The 27,062-nt window shown below is 41.8% G+C and overlaps 1 protein-coding gene across 1 annotated transcript in view; it reads left to right on the top strand.

Moving 5' to 3' along the window:
• IL1RAPL2 (interleukin 1 receptor accessory protein-like 2) overlaps window positions 1–27,062 on the top strand; it is a 391,710-nt gene that overhangs the window by 320,678 nt on the left and 43,970 nt on the right. The gene's annotated exons all lie outside the window — the stretch shown is intronic.

Raw genomic sequence — 27,062 nt, forward strand, 5'->3', positions numbered from 1 at the left:
CAGAAGGCTAATTCTGCTCTGCTTGAGGGAGAGAGGAGGAAATGTTAAATTAGTACAGAGCACCGTCATTCTGGTTCTTGTCATCTGATCCAGTTGTCCCCGTAGTTAGTTAGTGAGGACCAGGATCACGAGAGTTTACTATTCAGGAGCTGCGAGGAGTAGAGGAATTCTTCAATGTCACTCTCAGGTGCTACAATGACAAGTGTGTTGTGAGAGACCAAACCCTGTCAGGTCCTATGGTGGTGTCCTCGGTGGCACCCTACCTATGCACATAAGGTGTGAGGGGTTTCCACCTGGCACATGCTGTTGACCTGCCAGAGCCTATGCATCACTGAAATGCAGTTTGGGGAGTTGGCACGGAACACGTTAAGCTTTGTTCAGGCACTTCACCCAGGGGAATGTAAGCACTTCTCAGGAATTTCATAGCAAAACACATGCTACAGTAATCCTGGGATGGGGAAGCATGCCAAACCGCTGTTACTGCAGTGGTTCTGCTTACCAGCAGCTGATATGGGCAAAGTAGACAGAGAAATGTCTCAGGCATGTTTGAGCAGCTCCCCTCTTCAGGTTTTATACGTAATAATAAGGCAAAATGAGTAAGCAAACTCTCAGCTTGTTTTACAGTTCTCTCATGCCAGCTTGTTACAATTCTTTTCTCTCCTCTCCTCTCTCTCCTCTCTCTCCTCTCTCTCCTCTCTCTCCTCTCTCTCCTCTCTCTCCTCCTTTTTTCCTTTTCCCTCTTTTTCCCTTTTTCCCTCTTTCCCCCTTTTCCCCCCTTTTCCCCCCTTTTCCCCCCTTTTCCCCCTCTTTTCCTCTTCAATAATGCCTGTATAACTTGAATTGTAGACGACAGTTAGACCTGCAGAAATATTGTGGACCATTTCTTATCATGCCTTCAGAGAAAGTGAAGCTAAGAAAGGGATAATTGCACACCGGATAAAACCAGAGATGGGGTTATCTCCTTGTAACTCCCAGTGATTTGCTCTGAGTTCACAAGGATGTCATTTTATCCAGCTTATTCATCAAATGAGACACAAAATTATTGTATGTGTTGCTTATAGTATGCTGTGTTGTTCTTGAGAGGGTATTATCCTTAGAAAGGCTTATTGTTACTGTATCCTTCTGCTTGCAAAGAGTCAAATTAATGATGCGCAATGTCAATTCTTTGTTCAGATATGGCAGTGTGGAGGAAGTCTTGAGATCCACCCGTGCTCACACGTAGGCCACGTTTTCCCCAAACAAGCTCTTCCCCCTTTTTCCCCCTTTTTTTCTTCTTTTTTTTCCCAAATGGAGCTAATTCAAGTGAAATCAGCTAACAAGCCTTTGGAGACATGACAGAGCTGGAACGTTAGAACATGTTTTGTGTTGCAGAGACAATGCTGTTTCATTTAATTTCTTTTCTCTTTTTACAATGCCTCATTTAAAAATGAGTGGATGTTTCCTATTTCAAGGCCTGTTCCAAAATCTGCCTGGATTTTTCACTCATGTAAAATCACCTTTAAGTCCATAAGGGTTTCATTGGCGAAATTAAAATTGTTGAAGAGAGGTAATTTAGGGACATCCCTAACGATTTACGAAAGCAACATGGATACAAGTTAAAAGGGTTCCCAACACAGTGAGGTGCTACCTGATATAGACACAAGTCATTGTTTTTGGCTCTTTTACAGTGTTTGTCACAGACAGGCTACACAAGTAGCCTGAAGTACTGAAGCAGGTTTTCACAATGTAATTTGTTGAGCTTTTAGGCTTGGGATTTCCTTCTTTTCTACAGTGGCATGCTGTAGATTTTGTCTGCACTTGGCAGTATCGTGTCTGTTGCTGATTGACAATGGAGGCGATCTGTAGTAGTACTGCAAGTCTTCTGGCGTGCTAAAAGTGAACTGAACAGCTTTGGGAAGCCCCTTAAGGGCTCCTAAGCAGAACTAGATCCAGTTCAGAGAAGAGCATGAGATATTGTGGGAAATATCACCAGGGAGGAACTAATAATACTAAGTGAGCTGTCCTTCACAGCATCGTATTAAAAGTTTACTAATATAACCTGTCCCCTCAGCAGCAGTGATGGCAGACCATTTTCATGTCTGGTTATTGTGAAAGGTGTCGCTACCTGTCAGTAGCAAATGTATCCCCATCGCTGCGCTGCGGTGTTTGATGATTGAAGGAAACTATTACATTTCTTTGACAGTTGCAAAAGGTCTGTGTACATGGATAAATTTATTTACTTTAAGGACAGAAGAAACTGGAAGATCATTGTATTTGATCCCCTGTATGTGAGCTTACCAAGTACTCTCAGACTGAGCCCAAGAACTTGTGTCTGTGCAATGCTTATTCTCCGAAGGCATCCTCCAACTGAAAAGTAAAGAAACTGAGAAGTTGCTATATTGCTTGGCTCAGCATTCAAAAGTAATGTCTTGTTTCCCAAATGAATTTGTCAGGCTTCAGTTCCCAGCATTAGTTCTTCTTGTGTAATTTTCCTGCTAGACAAGAGAGACTATAAGTACCCAGTGTTTGTTTTCTCCCTGGGAAAGTGCTTACACTGTATAAACTAGTCACTTGTCAATCTTCTTTTTTATAAACTAAATGTATTGAGATTTCTGTAGTCTCACTAGGTGGATTTTTCTCCAGTAGTCAAGTTTTTGGGGCTGTTTTCTATATTGCCTTCAGTTTTTTCCAAGACAAGACATGAACACGTGTGCTAACACAAGGTCTCACAAGTACAGTATGCGCTTCCCTACTTCTTCTGTTGCCCTTCAGTATTCAAATTTAAGGAACAAATTAGCATTTTCATACAGCTAAGATAATACTGGGAGCTGGTGTGTATGTGTAGATATCTGTGTATAGTTCTTCACAATAGTGCAGATCCTTTCTGGAATCACAGAAGCATCCCCCGGCCTGCAAGTAGATTTGCATTTTTTATTTCTAAAGGCCTTGCATTTGGCTAAATTAAAATGTACTTAATTTGACTGGGCATGGCTTGCCAATGATCCACATAATTTTCACCGGCTTGTCTTCCTCATGATGTATCACTGAGCCACAATTTGTCACCTTCAAATATGTCAGAGGGGTGATCTTATGTTTGCTTCCATCTTTGCTTTCTTCGTCATTGATGAAAACATAGAGTAGCAAGAGTATTCCTCTTTGCAACCCCTCCTATGGAGCACCCAGTCTTAAAGCTCAGTCCTAGCTGACAAAGCATTCATGCCCATAGCTGACATCCCCTTGCTCTATGATTTATACAACTCTGTCTACGTGTTTTAAACCAGTAAAGAGTTGTTTCATATTCAAAGTTTTGCTCCTAGCTTTTGCATTTTACTGAAAGAGAGGAAATAGTCAAAGTCCAGATCTTCAGAGACTTGTGAGTTTGTGGCACAGGCTCTTCACAGTGACATGAATAGACAGACATGTCTTGTGGTTTTTGAAGACTCCTCATATTCCTGTTGCAGGAGGATGAGTGGATAACAGACAAGCCAAACCTGCCAGAACGTAACTGCTCATCTGGCAGAAGTTACAGAATTTAAGTGTTCTGTTTCACAGCTGGACTGTTAATCTCATTATTATATTCACTTGTCAGAGCATGTTAATATAACTGAGTGAAAAATGTTCCTAGATACATGCTATTGAATATTTAAAATGAAGAATTAAGTGTGACTTTCAAAGCATCTAAAAGATGCGATGCTAAATCATGGTGATCTTTAGGGAAGGGTTGGCTACCCTTTATGTGTTTTGAGAGTCCACCTAAACATAAACCAAATAAAAGTCAGTTAGAAACCAATTGATTAATGAGAACATATTATAATTTTCTTTAAAATCTCCATTTTTATTGGTATAGTAATTCTTTTTGTTAGTGATATTTATTAAAGATTGAAGCGGAGTGGGAACTTTGCACGTACAAAGTATAAGCTGAAAATTTGGTCAAGGGAACTATGAAGGCAAGAAGAAGAAATCAAGAGATTAAAAACTTGGTTGGTAAGGTGTGCCATATCCCTGCAGATTTAAGCCCTGAAGTTAGTAGGAGGTTTGCAGCTACATTCTGTAAGTGCTCAAACTTTTACTTAGTTAGCACACAAAGGCCCCACTCATCCATATGATCATTTATTTTTCTCCATAAATATTCTGTTTTAAATCTTTCTAGGTAGCAAGAGCCAGGTGTTTAACAGCTTCTAAAGCCATCAATAAAACAAAATACCCAAATGTACGCAGGTTCACTGGAGATTAATTTGTTGTAGGCAGTGAATATAGTCCTTGAAAATTACATTCTCTTTGCTTCTAGCTTAGTAACAGCAGGCCAAATCTTATCTGCCTTATTGATTTCAATGGGACCGCTGGTATGAATAAGCAAGAAGGCTTTGACAGAGTAGTGTATGATGCTTGGGTTCTGAGACACTGAAAAGAGATTCCTTCCTCCAACAGAATAATTCAAACCTATACATCTTCTCTCTGATGGCATTTGTAGGGCTCAGCAGGAGGAGGTAAATGATAACACATTCACTACCATTTATCTGTGTGGCAGGGAGGCAGAGAAATGGAGCTGGGTCTCTGGTTTGCCTGGGTAGGATGCATTCCCACTGCTTTTGTGCAGCACAGGGCTGAGGCATGTGGTCAGCTAGCCTGGGCTATTCTGCGCTGCAGTCCCTCAGTGAAGAGCCTGGGGAAGTCTAGGGTGGACACACTGAATGCTTCTGCTGGGGGCAGTGCAGATTTTGGGATGGTCCATACAGAGTTAGAGCTAATAACCCCATCTGGATTTAAATGTATTTGCTCCCCAACCATCCAGGCTTCAGAAGAGCTTTCTAGCTTGGGAGTAGCAACCAGAGTCAAGCTGGTCCTGCACTTCTGTATTGCTCAGCCCACAAAATACTGTGCCTTCTGCTGGGAGCCTTGCAGAGCAGGGCACGGGGACAGGCAGGCAATTCTGCAAGGGCAAGAAAAATCCAGATGGACGTCATAGTTCCAGCTCAGCACCAGCTGTGCTAGAGATAGGTTGGCTCAGGGAAAATCTGCTTCAGTATCTCCAGCTCAAAGCTTGATACCAAGGAGCCCAGTGCTCTACAGATGGGGAAACTGGCACCCACAGGCTTGTCCAAGGACACGCAGCAGGCTGGTGGCAGAGCTAGGAGTAAAACCCTGATTTCCATTACTCTGTCTTGCTTTATCCATTAGGCCATGAGCAGCACTGATCATCCTTCTGTGCTTTGCTTGTGTCATTTCTTAAGTGGGAAAAATAATTGCCAATGTTAGTGGATTGTGAATTTCCCAGATAAAACATACACACACACATATGTTTAGGTGTTTGTATTATTTTATTTATTACTACCTTTCACAGGTGGAGCCATTTCAGATAAATCCTTACCACTAATTTAGTCTACATTTATACATTGATGGTCCTTTTGGCAATTGGTTGTAACTCTCATGATTGAGTTTCCCTTCCTTCCCCGTGCCCCTTGAGTATCAGTGTATACCCACACAATCTATTGTACATCTATTTATGCAGGTATACCAGCACACTGTAGTATCTGTACAAAATAAAGTTATAAATTAAAGGAAGCATCAAATCTTTACTGGAGTTGCATTTTCCAGGGGAAAAAAAATGCTGTGAAATTAAGTGCTTATGAGGGATTTCTTAAAATTGGCAAGATGGTCCTGGGAATATTCATTGTAACTTCATTGAAAGTCATATGTCCCACTTCCTTTTTGGGGTATACAGGTCCTCCTTTCACCGCATTTAATGTTTTAAGTAATCAGCCATTAAATAAGATGTCATGGCTTCCCAGCAATAATGCAGCAGTGGTTTGGTCCAGTCACACTCTTGTAGGAAACGTGCAAGATGGATCAGCCAACTGTTTGGTTCAGGTCAGCGCAGGCCTGTGCTCGCCTCGTCCCAGCATGTCGGGGGCAGCTGCAAGCAGCATGCATAATTCAGAGCGCTGTAGGACTGTGACAGGGGAGCTTTTCCGGCTGTTGCTTGGACAGATGGTGAGCGGCGTACGGAGCAGAGAGCATGCGATAGATCGGTGCCAAGCCTGGGACTCAGTTGCCAAATCTCATGTGATGTCAGGCTGCGCAGATGAAATAGAGACATGAATTATAGTTTGTTAATGTTCATGAAAACTTTTGGTCCTTATAGTCCTGCTGAGATGAAAAATTCCAGAGCAAATAGAAATCCTTAGGAACTCACCATGTTTTCTACAAACATCTCCTTCAGTCTCTGATTTACATTCACTGCCTTTCCCAAAAATGTTTAATTGCCACATATTTAATGGCTTCAGGCTTCTGACTGTTATGAAATTGAGACTGAGCCTTTAAGTGTAAACAAAACCCTCACTTCAGTAATAAACCTAGAATTATTTCTACTCATTCCACTTCGTAGTGCTACAGCAGTTCTTAGTAGGTATGGGGTAGTTTGACAGATTGTGGTAAAAGCAGTGATAAATATGTTACTATTTATACTGTAAAACTGACTAGATAAAAAACCAAGAGCATTTTCCTAACCTGACTTCCAATATAGAAAGCCTCTCTCCTTTAAGCCTCTTTTTGGGGGATTCTGGCTGGGAACAGAGCTCTGCTTTTATAGGCAAATTGCAAGATTCTCCACAGGTAGGGGGACGGCACTGAGAGATGCAGGAGGGCATTTGTGAACTGTTGGTTGGCAGAAGTCGTATGCTCTCAAGAAGCTGGTACTCAAGGAAATGGAAAAGCCTCAAATATTTATGTTGAAAGAAATTGCTCCCTATTTCTTTTTACCTTTTGGCTGTTGGTTGCACAACCCAAAACACACGGTGTTTTGCCTAAAGTGGGATTCAGGCGTTCAGCAGTTTGGGGTGAGATCCAGACAGTGAATTCCTTTAAGCTGAGCTCCTCAACTTTGAGATCCTTACAAAAAAGGCAGTTTGGCCCTGGAGAACATTTAGACCGCAGCGGTGGTGATAGTCAGTCATGATGCAGATAGATCCATAAGCAGAACAAGTGATAATGCTTTGTGGAGTTTGTGCAACTTCAACAAGCTATGTCCCATGGTAGGTCTGCAGTGCAGAAGGAAAGCATGTATTTTCGTTTTATTGGTATTGCTTCAGGTTACATAACTTCTTTTGGTAGGTAGTGATGGAAGAAGTTACCCAGAGAATAATTGTTCAAACGTAACAGAAAGTTTTGCAAGTAAAGCACTGGATTTCTTTAAGAAGCGTGATGTATAACCAGGAGGAACAGTAATTTCCCAGTTTGATTTGGGAGCTCAGTTGCACTGGAGATCGTCATCACTGTCAGAGAATGTCAGTGCTTATTGTCCATTTTAGTAACTTACAAAACCAGGTAGCCTTTCAAACAACCGAAATGCGACTGGATAAAAGGAGAATGTTGTATGCAAAAAAGCGTTTTGGAAATGTGCATCATGTGTGGTGTCCAGGGATGAATTCAATCCCTTGCTTTTTCTTTATTTGTTATATATGTTATATGGCAACACGTGTAATTTGAAATTGGCTCTGCCTTTTCATCTTTAAAAGTAATGAGGCTTTCTTGGCTGCTGATGCTAGTGTAGTTGTAATTTTTTGCAACTTGTACTAAACACATTTCTACAAACCTTTCCCAAGAGGTAAAGTCAGTTTTGTTTTTGTTTTTGAAATCCACGCACTGCCTGCTTTTCTATTGTGCTTATGAGCTTTCTTTGTTTTAGCATTTAAGACTCAATTCAATGGGAATACCTCCACCAAAGCAACAGAAATGAACAATTATCTCAACTACTGTGAGAAACATTTTAGAGGCTTGTATGTTCCAAACAGACATTTTAATTCTCATGGAAAACTATCCATTAGGGTTCCATATTCTGAAAACGTTACCATTTTTATACAAAACAAGCTATTCTTTTGCTTTGTTGCCCTGCAGAGTTCCTTGTCAGGGAGACTGTTCTGTGTTCAGTAGGGATAGTTAAAATTATTACAGATTGGAACTTCAGGTCAGATTTTAAACTGCTTTATGTTTACATTAGAGAAAATGTGTTGTCCTTGGGTTTTGGCAATAGAGTGGAAGACCTTCAGGTACAGGAGATTGCAGTGAAATTTCCTTAACTGTGAGGCAAAATGAAAGTCCCAATTTGCTGCTTCACATTGTATTAAGTTCAGTAGTGAAAATACATGTAACAGCTGCCTTTTGTTGTGCCAATTCTGCTGGACTTTGTCACAGAGACATTATTACAAACTGCTCCTGAAAATGCTTTATCAACTCCCTCTCTGCCCATACTAGCCACCAGGAAGAAACCATTGCCCACAGCTGGGTCTGGTAGAAAAAAAGCCAGTGACTGTTTTGGGAACCAAAATTTTCTATGCTGTGTATCAGTCTTTCTAATTCACTGTCCTACTTCTCTTCTGCCAGCAGGCATGGTTCAGGGCATGGCTTGCTTCGTGGTTCATGAGTGAGAATTAGGGCTCTGTGTGTCAAATCATGAGTTTTGGCTGCTGATGCTGGGTGATCAAGGCTGTCCAGTGCTGGAGATAGAGCCCACAGCAAGAGGGGACAGAACAGCCCGTGCAATTCACAGCCTGTATTATTAAAGTAAAGGGAAGCTGGTGGCAAGTGAAGTTATATGCCAGGCTGGAAAATGTGATGGAGAATCACAGACTTGCCACCTATTCTGCCGTCTCTGTTACCGGGGTAGTAACATCTGCCTGACGGCCAGGCAAACATTTAGGGACCGTAACCTCTTAAACTGCCCAGGAGTTGTGGATTTTAGAAGGATATCTCTGATTCTGGCCACAGCAAGATACTAAATGTGTTTATGCTATTATAATTTTGTGCCCTCCTGAAATCAATAGCAAATTTCCTATGGGATTTAATGCGATCCAGAATTTTGTCCTGCAAAAGGGAACAGTGGTTAGGCAGTGGACTTCAACAATATTCAAAAGTAGTACGTCAAGCAGGAGGAAAAGGGGACTGGAATGACTTTTGTTTCTGTCCCCCAAAAAGCAGAGTGTACCCATATTAGTGCTTCATCCTTTATGTGCTAAGTCAATATTGCTAGTTTTGAATGTCAAACAGAAACTTCCAGGAACATTAAAATATACAAACATTTGCCTATGTGCAAATTGTAAATTGTTTGTTCAAAAGAAGTTACATTTGTTGTTACCTTAGGCTAAAGCAAATTGCAGAGTAGAGTAATTTATTACAAACATGACATTTTGTGGCAGTTAAACCCGTTTACTAGCTAATTCAGAAAGCAAAATTCTGTAATTGCACACATGGTTATTTACAAAGGTCTTGGCATGGAAAATAATATTAAGAGGATAACTGGTAAGGGCTGAGTAGTACTTGTTCTGAATTAATATGGATGGTTAAATAATGGGTGAAGTTAAATTAGTGGGGCCTCCCTAATTTAATCTCATCTTCTAGTAAAAGAGATACCTAGCTATAACTTCAACTACCAGAACCAACTACTTTGTACTGAGAAAAGACATTCACTACTCATTTAATCTGCATTCAGATGAAAAGACACTTGCCTTATTATTTTTAATTCCTTCATAAATTTGGAATGATATTGCTTTCATGACCTTATTATAATTAGCAGTAGCTCTTTCTTGTTAATGAGCTATTACCTGCAAATCCATATAATTCATCTGACAAGCTGGCAGCCTGACTAATTAACAAGGTTTGACCAGTATCTCAAGCCCTCTGCAAAAGATTTTCTCCTCTGACACTAAAAAATGTTCTCTGAGCTACTGTGTATAAATATATCAAACACTGTAAATGGTTTCTGCAAAGAGGTTACAAAATCACCGTGCTGAGAAGTTTGTCTGTAACATTCATCCAGAATAGAGGCTGTTACCTAAAAATCCTATTTTGCACCACATTTATCCTGTGATTAAAACTGTGCTAACACCACTGATGTTCATAAATCTCTGGTAATCTATAGCATCATTTCTACGTGGCTTGCAAAAAAGATTTTAAACTAGCGAACACCAGGCCACCCTGCATAAAGAAGCCTCTAGAGCTCTCCACTAGCAGAAAACACACTTTTGAAAAAGGGTTTGCCTGTTTTCAACAAAAACTACACTGTTAGCTTTTAGGGCCTGATCAGTCAGTCCACCAGAGAGTTAGGCATTCCTTGCACTTCAGTGGAATGTGGATCTGGCCCTAGCCCTTCTTGGCTGCGCGTTACTTTCTAGCCCATCTCCATCGACTTGTCTGTACCAATGTAAGTAACAGGAAATCACTTCTCATTTCTAGGAGGTATTTTTTAAATGGCATTAAGGCAGGTTTTTGTGGTGTGATGTTCAGAAAAACTAAGACATCTTGTAATGTTACAGCTGCTCTGTATGGATTTATAGATAGATGTGGCACTTTACCATAAGGAAAAGTCACTGCCCAAGGCAGTTTTCAATCCAACATGCAGTGGTCTTCTGCATAACGCATGGTGATTTTATGTGGACCAAATTCAGCGCACACACCCCCTGCTTCTCAGAGTTGCTGTGAAGATTAGATTTGTTATTGTTTGTGAAGCCATTAGAAACTAGAGAGATTAACTCCTGTTGTGGTTTAACCTCAGTCGGCAACTGAGTACCACACAGCCACTCACTCACTCTTCCCACCCCCACCCCCCAGTGGGATGGGGGAGAGAATCGGAAGGTTAAAAGTGAGAAAACTCGTGGGTTGAGATAAAGACAGTTTAATAGGGAAAGCAAAAGCTGCGCACGCAAGCAAAGCAAAACAAGGCACTCATTCACTCCTTCCCATGGGCAGGCAGGTGTTCAGCCATCTCCAGGAAAGCAGGGCTCCATCACGCGTAACGGTTACTTGGGAAGACAAACGCCATCACTCCAAACGTCCCCCCCTTCCTTCCTCTTCCCCCAGCTTTATATGCTGAGCATGACATCCCATGGTGTAGAATATCCCTTTGGTCAGTTTGGGGCAGCTGTCCTGGCTGTGCCCCCTCCCAGCTTCTTGTGCACCCCCAGCCTTCTCAGTCAGTAGAGCATGGGAAGCTGAAAAGTCCTTGACTAGTGTAAGCACTGCTTAGCAACAACTAAAACATCGGTGTGTTATCAACATTGTTCTCACCCTAAATCCAAAACACAGCACTGTACCAGCTACTAAGAAGGAAATTAACTCTATCCCTGCCGAAACCAGGACAATTCCGTAGCAAAGATGAGTAGGAAATTAATAATTTTGTCTTCAGAGTAGTGTTTGAATGATGTGAAGTAAATAAAGCATGGGACCACGCAATGAACAAAGGGGAGAAAACAAAATATTGAATAGCTGCTCTTTACGTGGACAGCATTCACCCTGTGCAGTGCATGAGGCAATGGCTCTGTGGAAAAAATACGATGTGTACATGTAGTTAGGCTGTCTGGTGCTGCAGTTACACAAGGAGGCTGTATTAAGGTTGCAGATAATTCCTAGCTTTCAAGCACTTGACTTCGCACCCTTCGTTTCTTGGTGATGCTTTCTGTGACTGCGTTTAGTACATGTTGTGGGAGTGTCTGGAAGCTCTTCTATAATGAATCAAGATCCAACCACAAGACGTGTTGTCCAAATACATAAGAAGATGCTGTCCACCGCAAAGAATTGACCAAATTTTTATCTTTTTTTAAGGTTAGTAGTTAAAGCAAAACATAAAAGAAATTAATTTCAGCTCAAATTCAGTACCTCTATTTTTTTAGGTTCATGAAGGAAGGGAAAAGGAAACCCTTGGAAAGCTTTGTTTCACAGGCAGCTGTATTAAAGCCTAAATGACAGATCTCATTTTGGACACTAAGGTGTTTGTACGCAGAGAAGGAAGAGGCACAGTACACAAGACTGTCACAGAAGTGGCAGCAAGGAGGATGTGGGTGTGCAGGCATGGGCCTCGTTAGGGAAGCAGCCAGGATGGGTGGATGCTGCTTCAGGACCGTGTGTCCATAAAAGGCACCAGAAACCTCTGCGAGCATCTGGGGCTCTCTCCCGTACTGATTTGCAGGGTGAATCGTGTGCTTCCTCCCCACGTGCATTCCTTGCTGTTTGATAAAATTACTTTCTTTTCTCCTACAGAATTCCGATGAAAATAAAGTTTGTTTTATTTAGATTTCGAGTGATGACTAACTGGTAAATTCAGGTGGATTTCATGAATAGTTTCAGCTTTATTTTTCCCTTGGGGAAAATTCATCCATCTCTACCTACAGTTTAAGGGAAGATTTACATTCTGATTGGGAGGGAGGAGCTCCCGTCTTACCCTGTTTTCTCTCTTTCTCACTGCTGTTTTGCTTTATACCTGTCTGTTATCCTATTGTAATACGGAGGAAATCTATAAAATTCCCTACTGATGTAATTTCTTATTTTTTATTTCTGGAAGAGAAACTTTTTGACAGGCTTTTGATTGTGGCACATTCGTTCCCTTGTTAAATCAGTGACAGACGTTTTTAGCTACTCAGTCTGCTTTCTCTGGTGAGGGGCACTCTCACCACAAAAAGAAATAACAATATGCTGCAGCCCTGCTACAACTGGGAACTGTCCCATTGTAGTAGTGTCCATGCAAAATCCCAGCAGAGTTGATGCTTTCTTTTACCTCAATCCAGATAGTTGTGGTGTAGCCCATGTCCAGAAATCAGGTGACCTCTGTTCATTACAGTAGTGTGAGAATTCCTGTACCGTATCACCAGCAGCCTTTACGTTGAATCAACTGCCCTGACACAGGAGTCTTGATGTAGAGAGAGACCTGTTTTTGCAGTGAGACATAGCCCAAGGCCTCTGTTTTGCAGGACTTTTAAGCATGCAAGTAGTCCATTGATGTTGGCACTTAAATTTACATAATTTTAAGCTCTCCAGTGAACAGGGACTTCAGGGGAAGCTGTTCTTGCATGGAATAGAAATCATGTGAAACCCTGAACAGAAGGTATCAGGAAAAGCATTTACAACTTTCAAGGCATTTCTGGGTTTTGATTGTATTTGGCCCTGGGAAGGTCTTCAGCAGGGTGTTTGGGCTTTTAGACTGAATAGCACTCTGACCTTGTGCAAACTGGGTGCTGCCCTTGCTGTCTGATGGTGGGAAGGCTTCATTTTGGGATACTGCCTCATTTAAGAATTCTAGGTCTTAGCGTAGACATAATAAATGGCCTGCATTTCAAGGAAGAAAATGAGGAACAGCACCTGGGACTGTAGGGGCTCTCCACAGATGCCACTTTAGCACAGCAGTGCGTCCTGTGTCAAGAATGTGGAGCTAAACACATAGCAGCTGTCAGCCTGCAGAGAGAGCAGCGGGAGCGTGTTTCTCTGCAGGAACCTCTCTGTCCTCAGTCGCTTAGACTCTGAGTATTGCAAATGACGTGCAGATTAACTTGAATGCAAGCGATGGCAGCTCTCTGCTGATGGAGGTAAGAGGCAACAAACCTGTCTTTTGCTGATGATTTCCAATAGGTAGAGTGCATGCTTGAAGTACTGCTAGGTTATCGGAATATATTGTGGGATAGATGAACTTCGCCTTACGACAGGGGACAGCGTGATGAATGAGAGTCTTGCCACTGATGGCTACTAGGACACTTCTTGGATAAATATGCCATTAATCTTCTCACAAAGCACATCTCTATTGTAAAGCACCAGCCATGTCAGCGTAGAAATACCATCAAAATCCAGGCAGTAAAATCTCCGAGAGACAGGCAAGCTTTGGTGCTAGCATGGTTTCCACCTTCAACTGCTCCCGCCTACTTGGTGAGTTATTGTTATTGTATTTGTAAGTAACTCTCCGCAGACAATTTACATCTTAACCAATGCAGCACATTTGCTTTGTGAGAGCTTTAGCACCCTGATTACATATAATCTGTTCAGGCCGCAGGGAAAAACGGCTTCTCTTCTTACTCCCTCATCACTCACACATGCCCCTCCTGTCTCTCACTCTCCTCCAAGCAGGCATGCAGGAAGCAGGAGGGGAGGCAAGGGAAGCAGCGCTCACTCCCCTCATCCTTGGTTTGTTAGGGAAGGTGTCCTAGATTCATGACATGACTTAGAGAAACCACAGGACCCACACAAGATAACCTAACCGCCCTTCTTCCCAGGGTTTTGCCCTCAACCAGCTCCTTCCCTTTTGAGGCTGCCTGGGATGCTCCATCCTTCCCCAGTGCAAGGTCAGTCTCCGAGGAGGTACTTTGTGTGGCAGAGCTCTCAGCAAGGGACACTGTCCATGCCAACTATTCCTCAAGAGAGATGTGTTTTTCTAGAGCACTGCTGTGTGTTCAGGCAGGACACAACCCTTAGCTTTAAGGCTACATTTACAGAGGATGAGGCCTAAGCAGTTTTTACCTAGCCCCTGGGTTCACACTGAGCCAGAGCTCTGGCAGCTCTGGCTCAGCACTGCAGCACTGCAGGAATTCAGCAGCCCCATCAGTGTAACAGTGCCGCTGGTATATCACTATTTACTCAGTCCAGGAGCGATTAGCTGCGTAATAGCCCACAACTCCAGAAGTGCCTGTCCTGCAGAAGGCTTAAGATATCCACTTTACAAAATACAGGAAAAATACGAAATAAAACTTAGTATCCTTTCAGGCAGCAAAACACATATCAAAGATACCTGGATTTAGGCTCTGGAGAAAGCATGACTCTCAGTCTCTGTCTAAATAATTACAGTCTAACAAATTTAATAACGAGGGAGATTAGTATGTAAATAAATTTCAAACCACCAGGAAAAGTTTATTTCTGTCTTGTCACAAGATGACTTTTGTGTGTGACAACATCAGAAATATTTTGGTAATTATTATGCATCGATTATATAAGCAGGGAGAATGATCATTGTCAAAGCTAGTTTCAATTGTGTGATAATACAGGCTGTTACTGGCATTTATGTGCAATTCATTGGTCACAATCTCAGATGATAAAATTATTCTGCTCCTAGACACTATTATGAAGGGGCTCAGCATGTCAGAACAGGTTGGGACAGAGGCTGGTAGGGTATGACCATCAGCAGCTGTGAAATGCAATGCAGCCTGCAGCTCAGGAAGTCCTTATAACGCTGATTGTTGAAAGGATGAAGTGTGTTTCAGGGGAAGGATCATTGTTTTCTTTTGGCATTCATCCCAGTCACTGTCAGAGAAAAGATAGGAGGATAGATGAACTTCTGGCCTGATCCAGTATGGCTGTTTTTATGTTGCGAGGATACTGTTAATTATTCAAGAGCAAAGAAGAAAGTCTTTAGAATAGTATGGCATCAGTGAAAAATGGTAATAGACTTGGACAACTGCACAGGTTTTGACTGAGGTGCTACTGATTTAATAAGCAGTCAAGACCTGATGGAGTTCACTGTCACTCCAAACACACTTTTAAAGTGTGGTTTTAATTTTGGAGTAAGATCTCTCCAGGCTGAGAGCTGTGCGCCGTATCATTTGTTAGCAAAGTGCCATGTGTACTAGTCAGTGCATCTGTGAAGAAGTTGATGTGGAAGTGAAAGATGGCAAAGACTTTAAAAGCATTAATGAGTTGGAAACAGGTCAGCAATAGAGTCCTGGCTCGTTAAAGATGTCCTCTTGGTTCAGAATAATTGCCAGTGTAAGTTGGGCTGACATTCTCAGAGCAGTGCAGCAGACTCAGATGAACTGCAGAATTAGAAATGAATCACAAGAAGTCCAATACCTTCTGCTGCTAGGAGGAGGATGGGGAAATGTCCATTTTTAGCATTACCAGCCAGAATAATAGAATCATAGAATAGTTTGGGTTGGAAGGGACCTTTAAGGGTCATCTAGTTCAACCCCCCTGCAATGAGCAGGGACATCTTCATCTAGATCAGGTTGCTCAGAGCCTTTTAAAATGTAACCCTCCCCTTTAAGAATTGGTTCATCTATGTGAAGTCCAGATTTGTGAAATTATATTGGGCTAGACCCTCAGATAGTTAAGTCCCAGAGAATTGTCTCTATTCAGCGAATGAAAATCTGTCCCATTAATCTTATTGCTCTACTAAGAAAGCAACCATACCATTCTAGACCTTCCCTCAGGCCAAAACTGTCAAGAGAACTCTGAAAAAGGGCCAATTTACAGATAAGCAGGTTTTCATTCAAGCCTGGGGACCACTTTTGTATTTGTTTGTTTCTCTTCTTAACCTAAAACTAATCTAAGGAATTTCATGTTTTGTATTTTGAACAACTTTTCTTCTGCAGATAAATTGCTAAATTGACCTTTCCCTAAATCCTATTAGTGACCTCTACATTTAAGGGGTAATAGGGTTTCTTCCTATTCATAAAACAGGAAAAAAATCAAACAATGTGTGCAGGGTCATGAGAAAGAAGATTTCATTAGATGTGTGAAATTCTAAAGATGAAAAATGTGCTGAGATTAGATTTGGACAACAGTACTTCAGGAGTCAAGTCTGCAGAAAACAAAAAAACCCTGAACAACTAAGAAATTATTTTTGGGGAAAAAGAAAACCACAAACTTTTTGCTAAAAGTCTTCATAGGTCCCCTGGGTTTTACTGTTTCCCTCTAAATTAAGCTATAGGTCATCTTGCATCGTTGCGATGGAGTATATCCCATAGATGATATCTGTCGGGAGCAGTTTTCACTAGAAATTGACCCAGTCGTGCAAGTTCTCATTTATTTGGGTATTTTTCATGCAAGTAATCCCATCAACATTAGTCCATAGACTCACAGAGCTTCGAGAGACAGGATTGTTAGTTCACCTGATTTCATCTCGTGTGCATTATAGGCAATTAAATTTTCAGTCACCCCCTGTGTTGAGCCCAACACAGTGTATTTTAAAAAATCATATCATTCAGGAAGACAGCTTGCCTTGATCTTAAGGTGTTGAGAACTGGAGAATTCACTGTTTCCCAGAGTCGCCTAAGTTTATTTTAGATTCACTGTTTCAGATTGGTGTTTTATTTACAATTAAAACTTTTCTGGCATCCCCTTTCAGTTCTTGAAATGCCTTTTCTGCTGTACTAAGAAATCTCCCATTGTCTTGCATTTCTTCCCAGTGAAATCCTTGTACACTGTAATGTAGGCACTTTTCAATCCTCTTATTGACAAACTGAACATGCTGATACTCGAATTCTTCCTCTGTGGCCTCTCCCTGGCCCTCCCAGGGGTTCTGCCTGGATCCTTTTCTCAGCTGGTGGCAAGACCAACATCTCAAGACTCAGTGACTGTAACAGAACTAGCTGCATAATTAAGGAAATTTTCACAGAATCGCGACCAAAGATGGTAAATCGAGGATTTGGCTAAGTAGGTAAAATAGCATTGACTGTGAATTCCTATTGGATACGATGGGAGCTGGACTGTGCCTTTGCACAGGCGTAAAGTGAAGTGTTGTTCAGCACTGGATGTTGCCAAGTAGTTTAGTCAAATTTGCTGTAGTCAGCCAGTCCACATTTGGCATACAAAGAAATTGTGCACAACTTGCTGAAATGTAATCACTGAGTCACATCACTGAGTGCTTAATCTCTAGGAAAGTTAACTTTCTCGGCACAGGCTAGATCACATCAGCAGGATTCTTTCTTATTTATTCCCAGGTGCTGATAATGCCTTCTGCTCCTCTTGCAAGAGAGATTGTGGGCAATGCTATGGGAGCTTCTTTGATGTCGTATCACGTTGCTTTTACACACACATCAAAAATGCAAAAGCACAGCTTGTTTACTGTAGCTCAATGAAGGGGCAAGTGCACTTAAATCAAAGAACTTGCCAATACCAACATCTGAGTGTGTAGTCTTCATTATTAGACAGATCTTTGGGGGCTTTAAAACATGGTGCCATCTAACAAAATCCTCAGATACCACATATGGGGCTATTCCCCTTACTGTACTTGGCAGGAATCTGTTAAATTAGCAACTCTTCCTTTGGCAGCTGTGCTGGTAGGAATAAAATGAAAAGGCTGTGCCAGTATTTACTGACTGCACAGCTGCATTCACAGGCAGAGTTACAAAGTCATTTCTTGACATGCTTCCTGTGACAGTCAGGCTCCTGCTCAGTGTTCTAATTTCCTTGGTGCCCTCTTCCCAATGTGTGATGTTCCTTTGAAACATCGCTATTTATTCATCTGACAGTTGCAATGTCAATGACAAGGAAAGAGAATAAGTGGCTGTAGCATTGCAAAAATAAGTTGGAAGTGAGAAAGTCAAAGTCCTTGTGAGTTTTGAATCTTCAGCTCTCTGTTCTACCCCAAGAAGTATGGGATTATCACCCATCTGAAGACACATATGACTTTGTGTATTTGGCTCTTGTGCATTAGAGGATCATCTTCTGTCCTTCAACATTAATGCTTTTCTGACAAATCAGCAAGGAAATGGGAAGACTCTATAGCCTGTAAGGCATCAGTGGTATTTTTGCTTCAGTCACTTGATTTGACATTTGTTTTTTGGAGACTCTGTCCAAAAAAGCACCCCTGCTCCTCCCCTTAGCCTCTTTTAACTCCGAAGAGCTTCTCCCCTGTATTTCTGTTTGCTTTCTTTGATACCTCTAAAGCATCACCCTGAAAGTGAGAATAGGCCTAATGGAGGAGTTTCTTGTTTGTGATTCTGCTTTGGATCTGAAAGGCAATAAAGAAGATTTTCTAAATCCCTTCTTATCTCTGTCACTTCAAGCCACTCTCAAGCTAGCAATAAAGAGCACTTGCAATTAAACCCTAGGCAGAATTTCTGGTGATCTTCGGCATCCATGAGCGTTCACTATTCTGCAAACCTCCTCCAGGCTATTCAGACTAAAACTGAAGTGCTTACATGGAAGAAGATGGGGAGGGAATGAGGTGACTGAACAGGTGTGACTTACACAACTATAAATAATCATAGGAGACCTTTCATCTTGTTCCTCACTCTTGGGGACTTGTGGAGTTTTAACAACTAAAATGGAAGCAAAGGGTTCTAAACATAGTTGAGAGGTTTGCGTATCAGGTTTCTGTTCACCTGCAACTGGACGGTCGTCATCTGCTTTCAAAACACTGGCAGCTAAGCTAGTTAATGAGTCTCTTTTTTTTAAGAGCAGAAAAGGAAATCAAGCTACATTTTCTACATTCTTAAATCCTTTTGAGGATTCTATTCTTAGAGTAAGACCCTGATGAAGTGCAGAATTTTCAAAGTACTGGCGGTTTAGAAATAGGAAAGCAGTTACAACCTAAGAAGCAGCCAGATTGGAAGAAAATACAGGTAATCTCATGGACAGCTTTGTGCTTACTCAAATCCTTCCTGCCAGGGAGACAACAGGGGTTTAAAATGACTCTTGACAAAAGTTGTGTGACAAAAAAAACACATTTTCCTTCATATGGGTGGTGGTAGGGCTCTGATTGCAAAGGTCAGTTCTGAAGATGCAAACACAATTGAATGAGAAATGCTGGGCTTTCCTAGACTTCTTTACACTTCAGAAGGATTGGTTCAGGACACTAACACAAACATATTTGATATTATTTTGTGTTTTGGAAAAACAGCAATTCGGAATTCTCTTTTTCTTTTGTCCCCTGGTGATTGACTTTACCAATTTTCTTAATAAATTGGCTCCTGAAGCACTTGTTAAGAAAGGCAGCTGCTGAGCGCTGCTGGTGCATCCCTGTGTATCCCAAGGAGAACATGTACAAGCTTATGATGGTACTGAGATAATAATAGTAATGATGGGTCCAAATCACAGAAGGAATGAGACTCTGGAGCAGCTGTGCAAGTCAGTGAGTGCATCTGTTGAGGGTACAGATAGCCCATAGATGATAGGTATGTAAACACAGTATGTGTATCTGCGAGTGCATAAATTCCAAAGGAACTGTCAATAAGAGTGTCAGTGCACCCTTACTAATAGCCTGCTAATTGTTTGCTGGTTTCTATTGATCTTTAAATTGCATAAAGTCAAGATCAATTTCCTGAGTAATGCCTGACATTTGTAAGCAGTACCCAATATAATAATTGATCTTAGGTCATCTTGTCTGGGACTGACGACATTGTAAATGTCCACTGATCAATACATTCCCAAATAGTGCTTTAGTGATACCTCTTGGAAGAAGCTGTATGTGTCATAGAAGCTATATGCACTGCAGGAGCTTTTTTGAAAGCAGAGGAAGAAGGACCCTCTTTTCCTTCTCTGACCCTCACATGTATCCATCCGGTCCCTGTAGAGTTGTTGCTTTTCCCTGGGCCTATATAAAATGCAGCACCTGTATTTAAGAACTGGAGCCTTTTAGGAAAACAACTTGGTGGGAATTCTAATGAAGTATGTTCAAAAAAACACACATTCCGGTTTGGATTAGGTAGTAAATTGCATTGCACTTCAGTGTGGGTTGCTTGTGGTACTTTTCCCAACCAACACTGTCTTTGCATGAATCCCCCTAGGACTTCCTCATCCTCAGCCATCCAGTCTGGCAATGAAGAGAGATGGATCAGTCATGATTTCTTCCTTAGACCCATTCCCCAACCCCAAGTTGAGAGCACCTGATCTGATTCTCTGCCAATTGTACTTCCTTGAGGGGAGCTGAAATGTGTATTATTCTTTTCTACTATTGCCAACTCAGAGTTAAAAGAAAACAAAAATCAGGCTCCAAAAATACATGAGAGAGTTTTAAAATATATATATATAAATGCCAGAATGGTCTTCAGCCGTTGTTGGGCACTTCATCATACTGAATTAGATCATTAAACTTCAGTTTTCTCTATAACCATCAGTATAAAACCTAGCATTCTCCTCTAGATCCATGCCGCAAGGAGGCAAAGCATTAGTGCACCAGTCTATGCAAAACCTCGTACAGCAGGGTCCCACAATACAATTGCAAGAGTTGGCATTGGCACTTTTCCATCTTCTGAAGCTTCAGCATCATCAGCTGCTCAGCAGACAATAGATTTAAAGCAAAGTTGTTTCTGCCCTTCAGCTCGAGCTTGTCCCCAGCTCTGGCTGGGTTGGTAAGGTGGGTGAAGGAAAGGGTCCATGTCTGAGGTATCCAAGAGCGCTAAGGGAGGATCTAGGCACGGTGCTGTCCCAGCCTGCCTCTTCCCCTTGTTCTCTGCTTTGGACACAATGGTTTGTTTTTCAAAACTAATTGGAGAAGTTCAATAAGATTTGCCAATGGAAAAATTACTCCAGCCTGCCCTGTGTGCTCTTATTAATCACAAGCTATAGTATAAACTCAATCAGACAGTGTTCTTGTAGCAGGAAGTTCTTCTGGTTTGAGAGGGAAGCTTTGGGGTGCACTGAGGACAGGATCTTGGTTCTTGCTCTCCACTTGTTTTTTTCAGCCCCCTTCGAAGTTCTTCTGCATTGTGTCATTCTTGAAGTAAATATCAAAAGCCAGTGTGCGTTTTGGCTGATATCATTAAGATAAGCGATAGGCAGTTGTGTGCTGAGCAGCCTCCTGCTCCCTGCAGTCACAAAGTAACCTTAGCAGCAGCCTGCGCTTCACTACCGCTGCCTGCCTGACTGACTGCTGCTATCCCTTTTAATCCCTTCTGTCATTTGAATAACCTTGCTGAAGCCAACAGATTTAATCATGTCTAGCTTACCTCAGTATACTGCTTGCACTTGTCCTCTTGGGGTGAGCACTGTGGAGATTTGGGTCTGAAAAGAATCCTGTAATATGGAGGTTGAAATGACCCATATGGGAAATGCCCCCACCTGCCCCCAGGTGGAAGGTCCCTGCTGAGAAAACTCTATGTGAAAATTTTGCACCAGCTATGAAGAACATGGTAGCAATGCATGGACTCTCTGCTAACTTCCTGAAGCCATGTGCTCACGATAGGGAGATAAGACTAAAGTGGGTCAAAACATATTGAAACAGCTTGTTTTCCTCAATCTCATGCAAAGAGGAGGAACTCTCAAAGCAGTGGTGATTTGCACATAGGCCATGTTCTCGCTAAATGAGAAAATTTTTTCTGCTTGCCTTTTTATTTTATTTTTTTTAAGTCCTAGATTAAGCTGTATTAGGCTTCTGCACATCCCACACCAGCACCCAGTTACAGAATCGGAGCCTGGCATTCTGACTCCTCATTATGATAGAAGTGTTGCCACCGTACGTAACAGAAGGAATGAATGCATCAAGAAAGACAAAGCTAACTTACTTGTACATAAAGACCTACCTCTGGGAAATGATAGAATGACAGAAATCAGACATACTGCAAAAGCAGTAAGATCCTTTCCTTTTCCCCTTTTCTTCCTTCCGTAAAAGCAAATTAGGTTTCAAAAACCAAGAATCATTATAACTGGTCACTGACCTTTGATTTTGGCTGAAAAACCATGAGCCTTGAATTGTTAACAAGGGCTCTGACAAACAGGAATAGCTAAATACATGGAATTCCCCCAACAAGAAGTTAATGGATACTAACAATAACTGTGAAAAATAGTATGTCTTCTCGTGCCATGCTATGTGCAGGGTTGGTTTCTCATTACTACAAGCCAGGTCGTAGAACTTGCAGTTTGCCCTTTACGGTAATTTATATCCACTAGCGCTCTAAGCAGATTCATAAAAAATGGCAACCAATCCATATCTATCATGTTTTATGTTTGGGTGAAGAACATGGGTATTACTTTTATTAAGTTTCATGAAATATCTGCTCTTATATTCAAAGTGATAGATGACTGCCGGAGTTTTTTTAAGGTGGGTTAGGGGTAGTGTATAGAAGGAGGGGGCGCTAAAGGAGAGAAGAGAAGGATGTTGGGTACGATTTTTATCTTACTGAGGACAAAGAAGCCATAAACCCTTCTTGCCTTGGGGGAAGTACATGCAAGAGACTTTCTGGCATAGCCTATCTATAACAGGACAATATTTTCTGCAAGGCTTCTTAAACACATTTTGCCAAAGTAAATTGATCCTGACAGAAGCCTTCCTGTCACGGCTATGTTCTCTCTTGAGCAGAGCCTAGCAGCTGTGCTGAGATTTGCCAGACTTACAGATATCTGCTGGGGACTGGACAGGGCCTTTGTGATATCAGATGTCCGAGTATGTAGCTGTACCTCTCTTCCAAAGTATATTTACTGTTGAATACAGGGACGGCAGATAGTTTATACCTTCCTAATTACTACTTCGAAAATATAACTTCGTCACAGAAGTATTGTCTCCAGGAACAGATAAAATAAGCTAGAAGGTTTGCGTTTGATTACCTTATTAATCTGGCGTTGTCTTTCCTCTTTTAAAAAAAAACATTGGATGTATACATAGCCAGCACTTAAAAAATCTGCAAGCCCTGGAGAGGATGGTACAGGTGCATTACTTGCAAGCTTCCTAAAATGAGGAGTCATAGGGCTGAAAACAGGTGCTGATCTCTGTAGTGGTGCCAAGGGATGCATGAGGCTATCAAACCAGTCCACAGAGGAGGAGGAGGAGGGATAGCTGCTGAGGGCACACTCTGCTCCCTTTGTGTCTTCAGTTTTACACCACAGCTTTTCTGAGCAGTGGATCAGAGATTACAGAGCATTTCCCGTTCCCAGACACACAGATACTCAGCCTCTTTCCAAATGCACTCTCACCAAAGCACAAGTTAATGGGTACAGTGTAAGGATCAGTAAGAACACCATTATGAGCAGGGATCGGGCGAGATGGTCTTGATGACCCGTTCTGGCCTTAAGAATGTATGATGCCTGCAGAAAGCCCAGTGCAAAGCCAACAGAGGAGCAAACCAGCATTAGACAAGTGAACTCCTCATTGTTAGTAAAACAGCACAGATTAAATAGCAGGAAAGAAGTTCAATTTTCAGCTTGAATCATATTAGCTTAGAGAGGCAGCATACTATGTGGTAGACTCCTGCAGATTTCCAAGACCTCTTTTTTTGAATCAACCTGAGCATCAGTACACGCAATTCTTGTTCTCTACCCATTGTGTAATTTCACAGACTATCGCCGTTATTCCCATTTTACAGCACAATGTGTGCAAAATTCAGGTCAGTGTCTTACAAAGTGCAGCAGTAATAGGGTTGCTCTATCTGCAGTTGTTTAGTGAAATAAGCAAGGCAACACGCAACATCGGTGAGTGTCCTAGCACTGCTGACATTGGGAATGTGCAGAACAGCCCAATATTCACACAAATAAAGCTCAAATTTGTATTTCCTTGCAAAATACAAGGTGAATAAATAAATCACAAAGTGTTTTTTCAAAGTCATAAAGCACTATAGTATCTGGCAAATGCATGTATGTGTGCTTAACTTGGTCAGTGTTTCAAACTGCTCATGTGTGTTAGCATTTGGAGTACTCGCCTTAAACTGCAAAGGGGAAGGTGCTTGATAATTATGGAGATTGTAATGGGAACACACATTCTTGGGAAAGCACTTTCTGAATCACTTACACATTGGGTGACCTTTATTAATTGCTTGGAAGATACATAGTTAATGACCGGTAATCACTGTGTATTTGGGCCATCCTGCAATATCAAAAGGGTTCTCATTATTGAAGGAGATTTAGCTGTGCCTAGTCCCCATTCTACAGCTTTTCTGAGGGAAGGCTACAGTCAAAAGCAAGATTGTCAATTATGTTCTTCAATCTCCCATATACATGTTTTTATGTGTTGCAGATGTGTGTGTGTGCATTTAAAAGGTCTATACAAAATTTACTATAGTAGACTTGGGCCCAAGATCAAGTGGAAAGCCTTGCAAATCTTTGAAGGTAATCTTCGAATCTTCTGAAGCATGTAGCATCTACTTTATGAGTATCAACTGGAGTGAGACTTTTCTCATGTAATTTTATCTTTTTTTTTTAATAAAATAAAATTTTCTGCAAGGCATCATTTAAAGAATTGAAGGATTTACGGGCTAAATCTATTAACTGTGTACTGCTCTGAGACAAAAGCGTGAGTTTACTTGGGACCAGAAGTAAGGAATGGTGCATTGTTCTGCAAGATTAAGACAGAAGTACAAGGCCAGGCCCTCTGAGGCTGAACCTCTTGCTCTAAGGAAAGAGTACATTTCACAGAGTAGGTGGGTGCTCCTTTGAAAAGATAATAGTTGCAAAACCTCCCACAATGCTGCCAGAACTTGCTTTTCCTCATTGCCTTTTAAAGCAGCTGTTAGAATCAGTCCATGGACCAACGGAGCTAGGCAATTGCTTCTCTCTTTGAAGCAGAGCCCAGAGCGTTCCCCTTCTTTGCTCTCCTGCATGGATGAGGGGTAAGGAACAGCCCTGTGGGACTGCTGGTACAGTTGGTCATGCAAGTCCAGGCTAGATGATTTCTTGGGCATCAGGGAATATGACAAGATGAACCAGCAGTGGTGATAATAGACTGGTGCTTCAGTAGTTTGCTTGATATTTGCTGGTTTCCAGGGACTTAAAGAGCTGTCTCCACAGCTCTTGAAGTCACTGTTTTCTGTGGTACTTTGGCCTCCTTCCTTCTTTCTTGATAGAATTGTTAAACAAGAATCATTGATCCTAAGTCTCTTTGTCACCTCTTGGTTTATGGTTAAGAGCATTTACCATGTGCTTCCAAGCCTGGATATGTCTTGTCCTTGGAGGCTGGTTCTTTCACAGGTTTGGGATGCCTCCCTGAACTCCTCTCCGATAATCATTTTCTCACGCTGTGGCTTGTAAGCAAATCCATGCCTGCCTGCTGAGACACTGCGGGGAACCCTTCCAAAACTTCATCAACAGTTTGAAGGAAGAAGGTTTCTGGTGAAAAATGAGGAGATATAGAAACATTGGCTGAAGTAGAGACAGTGTCCCACAAGAAAGCCTGCTTGCTTTTGTCTTCCTTCTCTGTCCCATAGCCAAATGGCTGTAGGGATGAATCAGACATTGTGTGCTTTGGTGCTTTCATAAGTGCCCTTGGACACAGGCTGTGTCTTTAGACCCACATCCTGAGATGCCATTTTTAACACTTTAAAATTTTAAATACTAGCAATCGTCACGAAATGGAGTTTTGGCTAGCAACCCTCAATTCAAGAAGGCAGCGGCCTGATTTGGTCTTCCTGGGTCATGACTGAGATGCCAAATCCCAGCACTAGTCACTACCTTTTAAAATTTAAGCATCAGTTGTACTGACAAATTGCTTTTGAAAGTGAAAAACTGGCACGAGAGCAGCTTGCTGGAGTTCCAGCAGGAACAGGGGGAAGAGGTGCATCTCGTGCATGTAACAGAAAAAATTGAGGGGATGGTTCATGTCTTCTAATCATTGCTTGTTGTAAAACAGATCTTGGGCTGCGGAGGGGGCTATGGAGGTGTGCCTGTGCATATACCTGAGGAAGACCTTGGGGGCAGAATGGTGCTTTTGTGCTGTTCAGGAGGGTGCCAGGGGGCTCTCACGTTGGCACCCGCCCCAACACTCTTCCTGTCTCTTTGGGAGCAGATTGTTCAGTGGAACAAACTCCAGAGGAAATGAAGAACAGCAGCAGTGGGGGGGTCTGTGTGCTTCTGTAAAGCAGATTCGGGCATTGAACCTAAAGAACCTGGCCAGCCCTGGGAGAGTGGTTTCCATGGTTAATTTTCTCTTTTGTGTTACTGATTTTTCTTTTTATTATGTTTGAAATTGGGAGCACTTTGTTCGACATTAGTAGCCAATGGCAGTAAGTTGTAGAGATGAGACTTTGCAGAGATATAGGGCAGGGGAAAAGAAGAGGTGTGAGAAATTGAAATGACAAGGTCACATTGGTGACTAGTGATGTGGAGGAAGGAAATTTTTACCCAGTGTGCTTTGATGACTAGTTAGAAGAAGAGACCACAGCAGGCAGGGAAGTCTTTAGAGACCAAGTTGGCATGTCTGGAGCACATCTGGTGTAAAACAAAAGAAAATTGAATCACTTCTATTTTAAATTAGTGTGTTTGGGAGATTATTCTCTTCTTCAAGATGGAGACATCTGAGCATATTTTCATTTGGGAGGGACCCAATATCAACTGCCTCTATGTGTCTGCGCACGGGAAGTGAACTACTAGCATGACTCACAGTGGTTCCATCTGTCACCTGTGATCACAGCAGGTCTCACTACTCAGGTTTTTATGTGGAGTAGAATCCACTGAAAGTGTGATCATGCTTTTGAGATCTTACCATTCAAAGTCTGTTTGCAACCAAAAGCTTTGTTGCCTCAGCTGTCCTCATAAGGCTTCTCTTCCTTTCTGTTCAGCTGTGGTCCCAAAGTGCAAACAATGTATTTTGGTGTTTGGGAGTAAACATATATTTTCATTTTATTAAGAAAATACTTTGCGATCACTGAAAGACTAGACTTTTCCAGAAATTTAGCATATTGAAAATGAAAATATTA

This window comes from Pygoscelis adeliae, unplaced genomic scaffold, assembly GCF_000699105.1.
Source record: "Pygoscelis adeliae isolate BGI_AS28 unplaced genomic scaffold, ASM69910v1 Scaffold100, whole genome shotgun sequence".
Taxonomy (NCBI): Eukaryota; Metazoa; Chordata; class Aves; order Sphenisciformes; family Spheniscidae; genus Pygoscelis; species Pygoscelis adeliae.